Source organism: Mesoplodon densirostris, chromosome 2 (assembly GCF_025265405.1).
Source record: "Mesoplodon densirostris isolate mMesDen1 chromosome 2, mMesDen1 primary haplotype, whole genome shotgun sequence".
Classification (NCBI taxonomy): domain Eukaryota; kingdom Metazoa; phylum Chordata; class Mammalia; order Artiodactyla; family Ziphiidae; genus Mesoplodon; species Mesoplodon densirostris.
Window position 1 is genome coordinate 167,259,454 of NC_082662.1, and position 13,458 is coordinate 167,272,911.

Consider the following 13,458-nt stretch of genomic DNA (forward strand, 5'->3'; position numbering starts at 1 on the left):
ATTAAAAAGGTCAACTTAAATATAAAACCATTTATACATACCTTAAACATTTCATTTTAATACAAAGCACAAAAATATACATTCATTCACCAACCTTTTGATGTTGGACTAAAGCCTTTGTTTTAAGTTTGGATCCACTAATTTGAATTTCCCCTTCTTTCTGGGATAAATCATGCCCTTAATACACACTCTAATATTTCCAGTTTCAATTTCTTTAGCTTTGTTTTTCAAGCTTATTACATTTTCACATTTTATGTATGTGTATAAAATAAATACTAAAAACTCAAGAAAAATTTCATGAAACAATGCTCCTTCCTAGGTGTAATGCACTCTGATATGTTCTAATACATTTCTTCTCTTTTTTTAAATTGATTTAAACCTACTAAATTGATTTCATGACCCATGGACTGAAAAACTGCTTTAAAAGACACGTGAAGCAATCTGAGTACAGAATCTTTTTCCTTCTTACTTACTTTTTTTTTAAAGAATAATTTACCCCTGATATTTTACAGCTCCCTTGTTCTCATCTAATTCAGCAGTATTTTTTTTTACTTATTACCCTTTATCAATCTTTTCAAAGCATTCAAGTTTTCACAGAAACATCACTTCTCTTTCCCTTGATTTAAATAATTATTTAAATTGTGTGATTAAAATAAGTATAACCCAGCATGAAAAGGCTTGAGAGCACAAACATGTAAATGACTCCTGATACCCATACAACTTCAGCAGCAGCAGCAGATATGCACAGACATACTAAGGAGTAAGCATTCAGCATGCTGTAGGGGAATCATCAGTATGTTTCAAGCAAGAATTCTTAGAGCATCAGTTAATTGGATCAGTCATTTAAGAGGTGGTTTGTTAAGAAAGCTACCACACTAGAAAGCAGCTAGTATTAAGTGGCTCATGCTCTGGTGTCTTCCTTAACCTGTGCTATCTTATTTTTCTACAGCCATGCCATAGCTCATTTACTGCTCAGTCCAACACTCTGGCATCTTTTCAGTAAACATAGTAACATTACAAAATCCAATCCTGAATTGCTTAGCTGTAAAAGCTTAAATCTTGTGTAGCTCTACTAAAGTTTTACCATTACACTAAATTTTTCTGTCTAGTCTATCTTATCATCCTGTTTCTTTACTTCTATAACTGTCTTTTATTTGTTCTAATGTAAAGAGTTTTGCAAAGTCATTTATTTCATGTATGAACACATTCAACAAGTATTTTACTAAGTGCTGCCAGACACCAGGATAGGAATTGGGTCTACAACGCTGAGCCACAGAATGCTTACAATTCAATAGTAGACAGAAATATCAAGCAATCATCTAAATACAGAATTACAAAGTGTGAAAATTCCATGGAAGAAAAGATCAGGTGACAACATGGCTTCAACACAGGCCTATAATTTGTCTTGACATCCTTGGCTACTATTAGAGTTCTCTAACTTCAAGAAATGGAATGTGACTTTTTCTCTGATTCCATTTACTAAATCCATGAAAAACAAGCTTTGTTTTATTTAAAACCACATGCTGCTTTGTTTATTGTCATTCATCCTTTGAACTATTTTGCTTCACTTCTGATATTGGTAATTTGTGTCTTCTTTTTATCTCTCTCTTACTCCCAGGTTTCATAAATTTGTGTGAAAATACAGGTAACAAGTATCCCAAAGTTCTACATGAGATACAAAATCTAAAGATATACTCCTTCATTAAACTAATTAAAATGTTCTTAGACTAATCGGATGTTATTAATGTCTCTTACTATTAACAGTACAGTGGTAGTCATTCCATAAACATTTACTAACTCTCAAACTGTCTGAAATACCGTTCCCTCCCTATATCAACTAGTGAAAAGTCTATCTATGCTATAAAGACAGGCTCAAAAGTTATGACCACAGATCTTCATTCCCCTCACTGTCAAGTAACTATTTGTTTCCCTGAAATCCTATAGCAATGATAATATCCCCCTCTTTTGTTTTTAACTTTCTACTTTGAAATAGTTAAAAATTCATAGGAATTTATAGAGACAGGTCTCATGTACTCTTCATCCAGTTTCCCCCACTGGTTACATCTTATATAACTAACAGTACAGTACAACTAACAGTACAAATCCAGGAAACTGGTATAGAGCATACGTAAAGTTCTATGTTATTTTACTGTCACGTGTGTAGATTCATGTAACCACCACTGCAGTCAAAATACAGAACTATTTTTTCACAAAGAATTCCCTGCTGCTACCCCACTATAGGCATATCCACTCCTCTCCCTCTGGCTATTCCTAATCCTTGACAATCACTCATCTGCCATCCATTTTCATAATTTTGTCATTTTGGGATTATACAAATGGAATCATACAGTATATGACCATTTGAGGTTGGCATTTTTTACTCACCATAATGCCCTTAAGACCCATCCAAGTTATTCTGTGTATCAACAGTTTATTCCTTTTCATTGCTGAACAGAGTAGTGCATGGTATGGATGTACCATGGTTTGTCTAACCATTCACCAATTAAGGGACTTTTTGGTTGCTTCCAGTTTGGGGTCATTACAAATAAAGCTGCTATAAACATTCATACATGGCATGTACATAGGATCACAAGCTCCACCCTGGGAGAAAGTATTTGCAAAAGACGTATCTGACTCTCATATATAATATACAAAGCACATTCACGTACATATTTTTATGTGGACATAATTTTTTTTTCCTCTGGGATAAATGCACAGAAGTGAGATTGCTTGGTCATATGACAAGTATATAATTAGTTTTAAAGAAAATTCCAAATATTTTCCAGAATGGCTGTACCATTTGACATTCTCAAAACAATGTATGAGAAATCCAGTTTTTCTAAATCTACATCAGCATTTGGTAGTGTCATAACCTTTTATTTTAGCTGTTTTAATAGGTAAGCAGTGATATCTCATGGTGGTCTTAATCTGCATTTCCTCAATGGCTTATGGACCATCTTTTTATATGCTTATTTACCATTCATATATCCTCTTCAGTGACATGTCTATTCTTTCTTGAATTTATTTAGAATGCAAAAATCTCTCTTTTTTTTTTTTTTTTTTGGCTGCACCACGTGGCTTGTGGGATTTTAGTTCCCCGACCAGGAATTGCACCCAGGCCCTCGGCAGTGACAGCATGGAGTCCTAACCACTGGAACGCCAGGGAATTCCCCCCAAATCTCTATTTTCTAATGGATTGGTTTTTTTAGGGTTCAGTTTTGAGAGTTCTTCATACACTGTAGATAATAATCTTTTATCAGATATGTGCTTTGCAAATGTTTTTCCTCCTTGTGGAGCTTGACTCTTCATCCTTTTAGCAGAGTTTTGCACACAGAAAAACTTTTTAATTTTGATAAAGTCCAGTTTATCAATTTTTTTCTTTTATGGACTGTGCTCCTGGTGTCGTGATTAAGCACTTTTCACTAAGCCCTACATCCTGAAAATTTTCTACTGTTTTTATTCTAGGGTGAGGTTTAGGTTAAAGGTTCTTCCCCCACCCCTCCCCAAATCATTTGTCAAAAAGACTATTCTTCCTCCACTGAATTGCTGTTGTACTTTAGTCACAAATCTATTGGCTGTACTTGTGTGGCTATTTCTGGGTTTTCTATCTATTCCATTGATCAATGTGTCAATGCCTCTACGGATCAAACCCTGAGGTTTGATTCCTACAGCTATATAAAAAGTCTTGAAATTAAAGACTGCTTCTTCCCACTTTATTTTTCTTTTTCAAAGTTCTGTTAGCTATTCTAATTAGCCTACATTCCTGTATTAATTTGAGAATAATCTTATCTATTAAAATCTTAACAGAATTAACAGATAGATGCTACTATATATAAAACAGATAAGCAACAAGGACAATATCTTGTAATAAACTATAATGGAAAAGAATCTAAAAAAGAATACATATGTATGCTTTTCAGCATATATATATATATATATATATATATCTCACTTTGCTATACACTCAAAACTAACAACATTGTAAATCAGAATTTCAATCAAAAAAACAAAAATAAAAGAATCTTAGGGGCATTTTGAGAGGAACTGCATTAAACCTGTATATCAATTGGGGAAGAATTTATCTTTCCTATGTTGAATCTCCTAATCCATGAACACAGTACATCTCTTCATTTCCCTACATCTTCCTTGATTTCTCCCATCAGCATTTTGTAGTTTTCAGCATAAAAGTCCTGAACATGTTCTGCTGGATTTAAAATTAAGTATTTTGTTTTTTGTTTTTTGTTTTTGTTTTTTTTTTCTTTTTGCAGTATGCGGGCCTCTCACTGTTGTGGCCTCTCCCGTTGCGGAGCACAGGCTCCGGATGCGCAGGCCCAGCGGCCATGGCTCACGGGCCCAGCCGCTCCGCGGCATATGGGATCCTCCCAGACCGGGGCACGAACCCGTATCCCCTGCATCGGCAGGCGGACTCTTAACCACTGCGCCACCAGGGAGGCCCAGTATTTTGTTTTTTAGTCATTCTTTTAGGGTAAGGCTGCTAGAAACAAATTCTTTTTGTTTTCCTCTAAGAATGTCTTGATTTCTCCTTCATTCCTGAAGAATATTTTTCCCAGATATAGAATTTGAGGTTTTAAGCTCTTTCCGTACTTGAAAAATGTTACCCCTCTGTCTCCCAGCCTCCATGGTTTCTGATAAGAAATCCATTATCATTGGAATGTTTTTTCCCCATACGTAAGATGTTATTTCTCTCTCACTATTTTCAAGATTTTTCCTTTGTCTTTAAGTTTACCTAAGTTTTATGATGTGTCTTACAGATTTCTTCAGGTTTATCTTGTTTAGAATTTGCTCAGCTTCTTGGATGTGTAGGTTTATGTCTTCTGCCAAGTTTGGCAAGTTTTCATCCATTATTTCAAGCACTTCTTGGCCCTGCCTGCTTTCCTCTCTCCTTCTCTTACTCCTGTTGGAGTCTTTTTTTGGTCATAATCCTATAGGTACCTGAGGCTCTGTTCATTTATTTGTTCTATTTCTCCTTCTTGTTCAGATTGAGTAATTTCTACTGTTCTAGCTTACAGCTCACTCTGTCCCCTCCATTCTGCTGTAAGCCTACCCAGTGAGTTTTTTATTTCAGTTACTATGGTTTTCAATTCTAAAATTTCCATTTAGTTCTTTTTTTTTTTTTTTTTTTGGCAGTACGCGGGCCTCTCACTGTTGTGGCCTCTCCTGTTGCGGAGCACAGGCTCTGGACGCGCAGGCTCAGCGGCCATGGCTCACGGGCCCAGCCGCTCCACGGCATGTGGGATCTTCCGGGACCAGGGCACAAACCCATGTCCCCTGAATCGGCAGGCGGACTCTCAACCACTGCGCCACCAGGGAAGCCCTAGTTCTTTTTTTTTTTTTAATATAAATTTATTTATTTATTTTTTGGCTGTGTTGGGTCTTGATTGCTGTGCGCGGGCTTTCTCTGGTTGAGGCGAGCAGTGGCTACTCTTTCTTGTGGTGCATGGGCTTCTCATTGGGCAGCTTCTCTTGTTGTGGGGCACGGGCTCTAGGATGCGTGGGCTTCAGTAGTTGTGGCTCGCAGGCTCTAGAGTGCAGGCTCAGTAGTTGTGGTGCACGGGCTTAGCTGCTCCGTGGCATGTGGGATCTTCCCAGACCAGGGGTCAAACCTGTGTCCCCTGCATTGGCAGGCAGATCCTTAACCACTGCGCCACCAAGGAAGTCCCTCCGTTTAGTTCTTTATATTTTCTGTTTCTTTAATGAGGCTTTCTGCTTTTTCACTGAGACTTTATATTTTATTTTTTATTTCTTTCCTTTTACTGTTTTGGTGAAGAAATTACTAGTGGAAGTGCTTTAAAAAATTATGGGAATATGTGAAAAAGAAACAGAAACCAGCCTGAAATGTCTCCCATGGACAGACTTTTGGACAATTTGAACAAAGTAAATAAAAATAATAATGAATTATAACCATTACTCGTAGGAATTCATGAGTCCATGCTGATATAAATAAATAAACAGGGAGAAGAGAACGTTCTTCCTTACAGTAGAATGTCAAGAAAATTAACATTTGGAAACCATCATAGCAGTAAGTTCAGTCAAGAAACAACCGATACTAAATCTAGAGGGCAAAAATTTGATGACAAAAATTTACAGTTTGCCCACAAAATATATATTAATTACAAAGGGAAGAAGTGTTACTTGCAGTAAAGAAGCTTGGTAAACATCACCTTAATCGAGTGATCAAAGTTAATATCACTAGTCAGGGGATAAATCAAAATTGTGCAACCCCCCCCCCAAAAAAATGAGAACACAACTTCACTTCTGTGATATTCCTGCCACAGACACATAACCTGAGGAAGTATCACATAAGTCCCAATTCAAACACATTCCACAAAATGTATTCTTCCAAAGTGTCACAGTGCTGAAAATCAAGGAAAAGACTAAGATAGAAGAATACTAAAGAGACAACATGACAACTAAATGCAATGCATGATCCTGGATTGTATTCTTTTGCTATGAAGGGCATTTCTGAGACAACTAGAAAAATGTGGATATGGTCTATGGATTAGTTGATAGTAATGTATTATTGTAAATTTCTTGAGTTTATGTTTGTATCATGACAATGTAGAAGAATGTCCTTATTTGTAGGAATTATACACTGAAGTATTTGGAAGTGATGGACCATCAAGTCTGAGACCTACTCTCAAAAGGTTCAGGGAAAAAGTTACTTGTATTATTTTGCAACTTTTCTAAAAGTCTAAAATAATTTTAAAAGAAAAAGATTTAGCAAAGAAAAAAGGGAAAACGAAAAGAGATCAACAAACTACCATACACTGTTTTATTATCCTAGTGGAGTCTCGCTCTCCCCACTCCTCAGAAATCTCTGATCACAAGATGCGTATTAACACTGGCAACACTATAGTTCTTACAGAATTGTGAAATGCATAGATAACCTAGCATGAGAGTGCACCTGAAACAAATTAAACAGTATTCTGATGGACATCTCAAAATATGAAGGAGTCGACATTCTAAAGCTCTACATTGAATTAATGGAAGTTCAGTAAAATTTATACTCAGATCTAAGCACTGAGTATTGAACAACTTTCCACAGTTGGTGTCGTATCACTTATTATACAAAGAAAGAAAAAGAGCTCGAAATCCATTACAATCAGAAACTCTATTAAATATTTTAGAAACTCAGTTAATTTTAAATAAAATCTACCCAGGCATAAGAAGATATTAGAAAATGAATTTTAAATGTGGTGTCATAGATATATTGTCATGTTATTTTAAAACTACTATTTTAGTGGCACTACAATGTGTTATGTCTAAACTTCCTACTTAGGAGACCCTGAGCAAAGGACGTCACATCTGTCATGGGTTGAACTGTGTCTCGCCCAAGATGTTAAAGGCGAATACCCAGGATCTGTGAATGTGACCTTATTTGGAAATAGGATCTTTGGAGATGATCAAGTTAAGATGAGGTCATCAGGATGAGCCCCAGTCCAATACTATTGCTGTCCTTACAAAAAAGGAAAATTTGAACACAGAGACAGATACATACAGAGGGCAGACAAGAAGAGAGGCATGGTACAGATTCTCCTTCACAACCTTTAGAAGGAACCAACATTGCCAACACCTTAATCTTGAATTTTTAGCCTCCAGAACTATGAAACAATAAATTGCTGTTGTTTAAGCCACCTCGTTTGTGGCACTTTGTTACAGCATCCCTAGGAAACTTAACACAACATTTGAACCTTAATTTTCTCATTTGAAAAATGGGAATGATTATGCTGTCTCCCAAGACTGTTCTTAAAATTAAAATGAGAATATTAGTTATTTTGAAAATAATCAGGAATTAGAAAAATGATAACTGTATTATTCTAATATCTTGATAAATATTCAATAAATACTACTCAAGATTTTTCTCCTGTTATAACAAGAAATTTTAAGTGATGCTTTTGAATATTTCCATGTTTTTTAACTGAGTTTTAATCCATAGGCCAGAAAATTATCTTTACTGTACATGGTAAGAACAGTTGTATTAATGTTTGAATTAGCTGAACATGGCTGAAGTAGAATTTGGTTTCCTTTTTCTTCTTTTTTCTCATGTTTTAATCTTTAAATAACATTTCTTAAGAAGTATGAGTTTTCTCTTTTGAAAACTTTTTTAAAAACTTTTTTTTGAGATATGATTGACATACAAAAAGCCATACATATTTAATGTATACAACTTTAATGTATACAAACTAGATGTTTGGAGATAAATATACATCTGTGAGACCACAACTAAAGCCATAAACTTATTCATCACCATTAAAAGTTTCCTTTGCGTCCCCCGCCCCATTTTTTAATTAAAAATTTTTGTGTGTGGGGCAAGAGCACGTAACTAAGATCTACCCTCTTAGTAAATTTTAAAATATATAATACAGTACTGTTAACTATAGTCTTCTGAAAACTTAAAATCTAACTACCCGCCCCCCGCCCCAAGAAAAAAACCCCACTAATGCCCCTCTGGCCACATAAGCACTATACAGCAATCCCAGGCAGTTGTGATTCAGAGCACTGGAAACAATCAACAGCTCTGGGATGGCCAAAAGTGGAGGACAAAAGAATATGAAGGGTTTAACAAGTTGACCATCCAAACAAAAAGCAAGACATAGATTTGTGCATAATGCTTTCTTCTCTTTGCTCTACTTCCTGTACCGCTGTACTTTTCCATATATTAAAAATGAAAGCATGCATGTAGATGTGTATAGCATATGCCCAAAAGAGTAGGAATTCAATTAATGTTTGCTGCCCCAGCCCTACTTCACCTCTTTCCCTTCTACTCAGAGGATGATGAGTAGTTTCAAGTAATACTTAGGGTAGTTAATAACTTTGTAATCTCATCATAATGTCACTGTATCAATAAATTTCATACCACCTTCACAAGCTCCAGTTAGTTAGAAAGAATTTAACTTAAAAAAAAATAAAATTTGTCAATGTATCTCACCTTTTATAAAGCTCTAACACATGACCATCTAGAACAGAAAGGTACCAGAAAATCTACTTTATCTTAGTTCTCATTTTGAACAGTAGAGATTAAAATGCAAATAAATTACAATTCTTTGGTATAAGATCTCCACATTACCAGGAATAAAACAGTTATGTGACATGGGCTACTACAAAATGTACTTTTTTATACCTCACTGTCTACATTCTGTGCATCCCCACCCTCTTTTGGCCAGGCAGATGGTGGTGGTAATTTAATGAAAGATTCCTGGGGAAAGGTGAATTTCAAGGGATAAATCAGGTTTTAAGGTAAAGATTCTCCTGGTTTGGGCAAACTCAGGTACTCAAGGTATTTTACTAAAGAAGAGGAATTTTCTTTATACTTCCATCATTACATCTTCATTTAAGATAATCAGCTTTTGTTTATCCCAAAGCCAACCAGACACGTGAAATGTCTTAATTTCTGACTAATACTCTTTGCTGTAACATCAAATTTTTTTCATTAAGGGTGTCAACTAATTTTGAAAGGTCTGTTAAAAATATTTTAGGAAAATAATCATTGTTTGATGATCAACTATAATAAGTAAAAACATTGGAGAGACAAATGTTCAGTCTCATTAAATATACCTCTGGACTTGCTCAAAGTAGTTTAGTTTAAACATGTATTTATAATATACAAATATTATATACTTTTTGAGGGGGTATAAAACTTACACCTTGAAATTACATTATAAAATAGCTAATATGATTTCTATAGGTTTACATTATAAAATAGCTAATATGATTTCTATAGGTAAAATCATTACAGAGGAAGACACGGTTTTATGGTTTCTCTACACTACCTCAGTATGTCTCTAAAGTGCTCAGATTTTTGAATGGGTGAATTAAGAGAGGAAATAATTCCATAATTAGTATCAGTAAACAAGGGATAGGTTGGATTTACGATTAAATTTTAATTCCAGAAATAAACAGACTTCATAGTTTAGTAATAGGCTTTGACATCAGAGAAAACTGTGCTTAAACTCCAGTTCTAGAATTCTAAAATTCTAAACTATATTACCCTTCCTAAGCCTCAGTTTCCTCATCTGTAAAACAGGTACAACCATACTCCCAAGGGTTCTCCTCAGATTTGAACAAAATGTATCCAAAAGCTTCAATGGCCCCTAGTAGTTAATTAATGGTTGTTAATATCACTGTTAATAGATAAAATATTTTACATAGAATAAATAAAACCATTTCTTCTTTGCTGTTGCTACAGTAACATATTCAGTTACACAAAAGGAAAATCCATATGAAATGTCACTATGGTTTGTTTATTCCCTTAGGCATGTTAATTTATATTTAAGGTGCTTAAAAAAATGAGAATTTTTAAAAGGCATGAGACTAGGAGTTTAGATTCTGATTTCAGCTCTACACTGGCTAAGGAAGCACTGAACTTCCTTAAACAAGTTACTTCATCATTGGTAAAATGTAGGTTATAATATTTTGATTATAGATTAATTTTATAAAAATATTATTTACAAAGAACTTCTATTAAACTACCACATAGGGATTATTGCTAATGTTATATTATCACGATAAAGATGATACTTAACATTTACCCTAGTTGCATTAATTTCACAACTTTTTCAAAAGAAACCAGAGCCTAATCTAAGTATTAGGGCAATCCTAAACTATTTTCCATTGAGGGCTAGGGCACAGGCATTCTAAGCATAACTCAATTATATCAATAAATACCAAACAAATTTCAGAGTTAAAAATGAAATATATGTATTCAAGTCATTTTTATAGTCATTCCACAAAATTAAAGGCAATCATCATAAAACCTGGATTTATCAGAGGCCACTAAATTAATAGCTTTTATTAGCAGAAAATATTTACCAGGTATAGAAAGACTGCATTCTTTCTTTGAATTGATTCATTGAAAACTGAGAGTAGTTTGGTAATTAAAAAGTCAGGAAAGCTCTTCTTACTTTTCCAGTCTATGAATACAAAAAGAGAAAAAGGCAAGACTGAGTAAGTTGTATAAAATAACCTAACACTTTAAGTGGGAACAATTACAAACAGTGGAGAACGCTGGATTACCCATCAAGGTATGGTTAGCTGCCTAAGCATAAAGTGATTAGAGGCAGGCAGCTCTCTTGTGCCTACTTCCTCATCTACAAAATGGAGTTACTAGCACCTGCCCTTACTTCAGAAACGTGGAGGTAAATCAGAAAGTTCTTGGAACATGTATTACAAGGGGGTAGTCTTTCATGAAGCTAGATAAAAAAGCCTACTTAGTATCTTCTTTAAAGGGTATATTTCATTAACTTAACAAAAGACCCCAAAATCCAACACTAACCTCCCTCCAAATTTACAAGTATCTATTTCAACTGGCTATACCCACACACATAGATGATAGACATAAATGAATACAGGTTGCTATCACTGTATTCTGGGAAAAGGTGCAAGATTACATTTTGTCTTTGAAAAATGAGAAAGATCAATACTTGGCACACACAGGTGTGTAAATTTACCATCACTGGTTGACCATCACATTCTTTGCCATGAGGCCCCAGAACCCTAATAGTAGGTTCAAGCAGCCAGCCTTAACAGATGAAGAGGAGATGGTACATGCACTGACTCTTATTTGCCAACTACCTCTACTACATAGCTTTGTTTGAATTAGTACAACTAATCAGTAATTGGTATAAATTAGTATAAATGATCGAGTAGTATAACATTAATGAAAACCATCTAAGTTTTATATAACTGTACTCAGTACTCATGTTAACTAGATCATATAATTTTTTTTCTATACATTCTGTGATGTTCCTAACTACTTCATGAAACTTTGAACCAAGAGCTTAGTTAAGTTCAATGGTGCAAACAAAATCAAATATGTAAATAGTTGACACTATCTTCTTAAAAAGGAGTTATTTTTGTGAGAGAAGGGGCTTATAGTAGCTCATAATACTTGAAAATAGAGATCAACATGAAAATTCTGCCACCATTCTCCAACAGAGGTCAAAAATTTACTAAGACATTTTATTATGTTATACAACTGAAAAGAAAGTGAATTTTTTCTCTCGAAAAAAAAAATCTGATCTATATGTACTTTAACTTCTTTAAAAGAATTTTAAAATTGTTAAGTTGTAAGAGGATATACTTAAAACCAAAAGCAAAACAAAACAGAAACACATGGACAACTAAATACACAAAAACAAATATAAACTTCAGCACATCCACCAAACTCCTCCAGAGCAGGAACTATAATGAATAAGGAAAACCCACCTACCCTTCCTCCTTTAGACCAATGTGATGGTTACAAACTGACAAGCTCTTTCTGGCGTCCACTGGCACATCTACAGACCTCTTATTCTTTTGAAATTTCCCCAACTTAAATTGGATGCAAATAAGCCAGGTGTGGTCCCTACAAAAGTAATCCTGCTAGTCCCGACTGAGCTGCCATAGAAACATGCACAGCTGGCAATGGCAAAGAGGTTGTGTACTGGCCTCAGACTAGCTTAAAAAGTTTCAATACTCATTGAATGAAATAACAATTATGGTATCTTAGTAAAGAACAAATACAACAACAACAACAACAAAAATCCCTCTTTGCTTGAAACATTAAGCAAAATAATGGAAAGTATTTTCTTCTAGTCCAAAAGTGGCTTTCAGCCTGGCAGCAGCTATTAATATGTCTGTGAAAAGTTACAATTACCAATGGCAACCATTCTTTTACCAAAGAAATATATTTTATGAGAGTATTCCCTGTAGGTCATTTAATGTAATAACCAACATCCAGAGAGAAACAATATAAAGTCTAATCTCAACAGTAGTAAATACCGTGTATCTTTTCCTTAAATAAATTCAGTATGACTCTTCACTGGTTTTACTAAAAATAAATGTTTTTACAGCAGTGATTCTCAAAGGGCAGTACCTAGATCAGCATCATCAGGAAAATTATTGGAAATGTAAATTCTCGGTCCCCTACCCCAGACCTACGGAATCAGAAACTCTGGGCATGGGAGGTCTAGCAATCTGTGTTTTCACAAACCCTCTAGAAGATTCTGATACATGCTAAAGTTTGAGAACCACTGGTTTACAGTGCCAAATTTCAGAGGAGGCTGAAATATGAAATAGAAAATGCAATGCTTTATCTGACCCCTTGGAACTAAGTAACACATAGTAACAAATGTAAAGGAAAACTCACTGGCCTCCTGAATTAAGTCTCTCTGCTAGTATCTCACTGTCTAAAATATATGCAGAAATTAACAGTGGTACATCATGTCTGTCTTTCCTACACATGCCAAGCACAAAAGGAAAACCAGAAGTGTCTGTTCCTGATTACTCAAGGAGAGGAGGATCCTTGCATGTAAGACTCAATCCACTGCCATTCCCAGCCCATTACCAATCACAACCCGTTTCCAATCACTGAGGTCTTTAGACACGGGGCAGCAAACCTAACCATTTATTACTTCATAATAAAAGAGAGATACCTTTTTTTTCAGATATCAAACATGT

General features: G+C 35.0%; 1 protein-coding gene across 4 annotated transcripts in view; it reads right to left on the reverse strand.

Annotated features, from left to right (window-relative positions):
- The window catches only part of POU2F1 (POU class 2 homeobox 1), a 184,092-nt gene that overhangs the window by 100,507 nt on the left and 70,127 nt on the right, over positions 1–13,458 (reverse strand). Inside the window, exon 1 of one of the 4 annotated variants that reach the window (XM_060091316.1) lies at positions 10,831–10,911. The exons of the other annotated variants lie outside the window; for them this stretch is intronic. The gene's annotated coding sequence lies outside the window, so the exon portion shown is untranslated. Of the gene's footprint in view, positions 1–10,830; positions 10,912–13,458 lie in introns of those variants that run through there. 4 annotated transcript variants of the gene reach the window in all.